This window comes from Rattus rattus, chromosome X (genome assembly GCF_011064425.1).
Source record: "Rattus rattus isolate New Zealand chromosome X, Rrattus_CSIRO_v1, whole genome shotgun sequence".
Lineage (NCBI taxonomy): Eukaryota > Metazoa > Chordata > Mammalia > Rodentia > Muridae > Rattus > Rattus rattus.
In genome coordinates, this window is record NC_046172.1 from 110,121,655 (window position 1) to 110,125,804 (window position 4,150).

The following is a 4,150-nucleotide window of genomic DNA, read 5'->3' on the forward strand; positions in this document are numbered from 1 at the left end:
TGAGTAAATAAGGTTTCGGCAGAAGAGGTTCAGGGGAGAGATACCGTCAATGTGGGCATTACGGAAACAGACACTTTTTTTAGTTATTGGTTTGTGGCTTGGTTCTCTTCTTGGTTCATCCCTCACCTAAGATGAGTTTAGTTCCAGGTCCTCCACCTGCAGACGGTGGATACAAAGCACTAGGCTGAGAGGTGAATGCTCCCTGTCTCCCTGGGTGGTCAGGGCTTATCACTGGTTCTCACTGATGGAGCTCCTGATGCTGGGGGATTTTGGTACAGCGTCCCGACCTAGGCCCGCTGAGCGCGAGTCCTCAGGTGGGAGCAGCCTACTGAATGCACGGGTTTGGGAGGAGGCTTTGGGTAAAGACATCCCTGGCATTCGGGTCGCAGCGTGTCCACTGGGCGCTCCAGGCGTGCCAGAGGAGCCGCGCTCGCGCTCAGCGGGTCCCTACACTCTTCCGACGGGCACAAGGTCCCGGACGGGTTCCGAGGGCTAGGCTATGTAAAGGCGGCCTGGGCCGGCCCAGTTCGGTTTGAGCTCTTGGGTTGTGGGTCTGCTCGTAAGGTGCCCGCACCTTTGCAACGAGAGAGAGGCTTCCCCGAGGGCTGGTTGCACAGTGCCCCGGGCCGGGCGGCTTTGGGGCCTGGGCGAGGTAGCAAAGCAGGGCGGAGGGAGGAGTGCAAGTGTGGGGAGAGCGCGCGGGAGCCCGAGCCCGCGGCCGGAGAAGGGTGGGTCTGGGATCCGCGGAGACTGTGGCGGGAGGAGCGAACCAGGGAACGAGGGAGGTGGGCCCGGCTGGAGGGCCCGAGCCACGGGGGATGGGGCGGGGGGGAGGGGGCGGAGCGCCGAGGGCGGAGATGGGGCAGCGGGAGGGGGGGGGGCCGGCGGGGCGCGGCCAGGGGGCGGGGCGCCGGGACCTGGGGAAGATAAGAGCGTGCTCGCGGGGAGCGAGGGCGGGCGGCCGGGAGGGAGGGGCGGGGGACTTAAGAGACCAAAGAGGAGACAAAAGGACCGGGTGGGTGGGAGGGGCATAGACAAGCGGGGCTAGGGGAGGGGCGCCGGGGGACGCCTCGCAGGGAGGGGTGTGAGTGTGTGTGTGGGGGAATGGCGTGGGAGGGACTTAGAGTGGGACGTGAAGGGACAACATAAGAGAGCGCGGGGGTACAGAGAAAGGGGGGGCTCCACCACGCTGGCCACGAAGGGGGAACGCCGTGAAGGGAGGCCGCTGGGAGGAACGGCCACACACTGGGAGGGAGGTCCCGGGGATGGATGGACAGTCCGCTAGAAAGAGGGACCCGGAGGGGAAGGGTGTACAGACCCGTGGAGAAAGCCTTTCGAGAACCCAAGGGTGGAGGCGGATGGGCGTGTATCGAGCGCGGAGGACTGGGATTGAAAGCTGCCCTTTGGGATGACCAAAAGACCAGTGGGGGCTGCAACAGACGGGACGGAGCTACCAAGGAGGGCGAAAACTGCTTAGGGGAAAGTGGAACCTAAGAGGGCTGTAGAAGGGTGGCGGGGTGGCTTCGGGCTCGGCAGGAAGGCGCCACCACCGCCTTCTGCCCGTCCCCAATGTGCCCCGCCCCGTCCGGGGGCCCTAAGGGCAGCGGCCGGGCCATGGGGAGCCGAGCCAGGGCGGTACCATTCGGAACGGGAGGGGGGGTGGGGAAAGGGAGGAGCCAGGGGTCAGAACCCTGTTGGGGGCGGGAGGGGGGCGCCACACCCTGGGAAAAAGGCTTGGGCACATCCAGAGCCGACCAATCAGTAAGCAAAGCCGGGGTGGCGTCAAGGGGCAGCTTCGGCCAATAGGAAGGAAGAACACTTCGGAGGTTCGGAGGAAGAAAAGGAAAAAAAAAAAGAGCCCCACGAAACAACAATTGAATCCGTTTGGGGGCTTGGAAAACGGGGAGTGGGCGTCGTTTATGTCACGTTCCGGCGTCTGCCCTCGCCCTTGAAGGCTGGGGTGGCTTGCATCACTTTAGTGCTGTACGGGGCAAACATCGCGCAGAAGGGTCCCGAGAAAGTAGACCCGGAATTGTCCACTTATTGGTGCTTCGATTTGGGGACTGCTTTGCACAGAGATGGCAGCTTTGTGCTTAAGAGTGAAAGAATGTTGAGGTATCTTAAATGGAAGCAGGAGGAGGTAAAGGTTCCTTATTCCCCTTCGCTGGCTACCGATTTAAGTGCCAACTAGCGGAGCCGATTGTGGACAATCTCAAGCCAGTGCCGAACTTAAAAAATGCCCTTTGGGCATTGAACACTATTCATTATATTTATTTCTCTTGACAGCCAGTCCCAGGTACTTCCTGAGGTCTACTGGCAAGAACACACAGTTACCACTCAGAAATTCAGAAAAAAAAATTGTATGACTTTTGGCTTCCAAGTTAGCCTAAGGTTCTAGTTCCTGATTCGCCATGTTAACATGGGAGTTATCACTCTACATGAAATCTTTTGCCTATGAAAATCAAGGTATTGGTAGATTGGTAGTTAGGCACTTCGAGGTCTAACCATTTTAGAGTTCATTTCAAGAGTAGCATACTTGCATACTTGACAGAGAGAGAGAGAGAGAGAGAGAGAGAGAGAGAGAGAGAGAGAGAGAGAGAGAGAGAGAGAGAGAGACCAAACCCAAAGTGGCAATAGGTCCGGTGATATAAATGTCTAAAGCTGAAATTCTAGATTAGTGTATTCATGTGTCTCAGGAGGGTTCACAACTTCTAGTATATTCCGAGTTTGCATCTTGTGATAAGATTATGAGGGGTGAACCTCCACGGGAGAACATGAAGTGGAGTGTGCTTCAGGGCCTTAGGCATGCTAAGCACTTGCTCTACCACTTGCATTACACCTCCAGCTTTCCAGACACGGACACAAAGAGGCAAAAGTCCATGTTAACTACCATATGGCTGAATACTGCTTGAGTGAATGGTGAGGAACTGGCTGGGTGAGTTAGAAAGGAAACACGTTTACTTCTGAAATTGCATACGTGTAGCTGTAAAGTGAGGATAAAGCCTGTCTTGTTACGAAGACATACAAAAATGATACTGCTCTTCCAGCTCCAGACTCTGCGTCAGGATTACATTACAAACCTTGTATGCCTCCATGATGCTACTTTAGGGGTTGCTGGGGGATATCAAACCTGGGCCTTGTAGTTATATAGGCTAGTACACTCGTGTACAAAGGGAAAAAAAAAACTGTTTTGGGGAGACACAGGTCTACTCACCCCAGACAGAAAGCCCAAGAGAGACCAAAGTACAGATACCACCAAAGTCCAACTTGGTGAACCAATGAAGTTTACTGGGCTTGTGTACAGGAGTAAAATGACTGAAACCCAGCTGCATCATTAAAGCCCACCCCAGCATGGGTGACAGCTCATAAAGCTGGGGACCTGGAGCACACTGTGCAGTTCAACGTGCTGGAGACTGTCCTTTCCTGGGGCCTCCGTTGATCTAAACCTCTTCCAGGCAGCGAATCATCCAGTTTAAGATAGTCTTTGCAGCTCATCTCTCTCCATCTGCGAGCTCTCAGCTTTTATCCTTTACACTGGCGGGCAGGGCTAGGGGTGGACTGAAATCAGTTTTAGGGAGTTCCTGAAGCTATTCTGAGTTGTTACCTTAATGCTTAAGGAACTTCCTGCAGGATAGAATGTTTATTTCCCAGAGGAAACCAAACTCCCCACCGAGCTACATCTCCACATGATACTCTACACAGCACCCTGAGTGAGCTGGAAGGCTCACAGATGCAAAAAGTTAGTTACAACTCCTGGGGTTAGACCCCACCCAGTTCAGCTTGGTTCTAGGACCAATCAAGGACAGGATCCAGCTGTGGTTTATACACGCTTCTAGATTCAGAGGTTAAACCACACAGTACTTTCTCAATCCCCGGTGGATCATGATTGATGGGTGACACACCAGAGACTTGGATTAATTTTCTTAGTTTTCTTTTCTTTTTTTTTTTTTCGGAGCTGGGGACCGAACCCAGGGCCTCGCGCTTGCTAGGCAAGCGCTCTACCACTGAGCTAAATCCCCAACCCCAATTTTCTTAGTTTTCATGACCAGTTACAAGTCTTGGTTAGGAAAGGAAGTTCCCCTGATAAATACTAAGTGTGTGACTTGAACATTCAACAGGGAGATAGATAATACAGAAGGCAGTCGAGTTA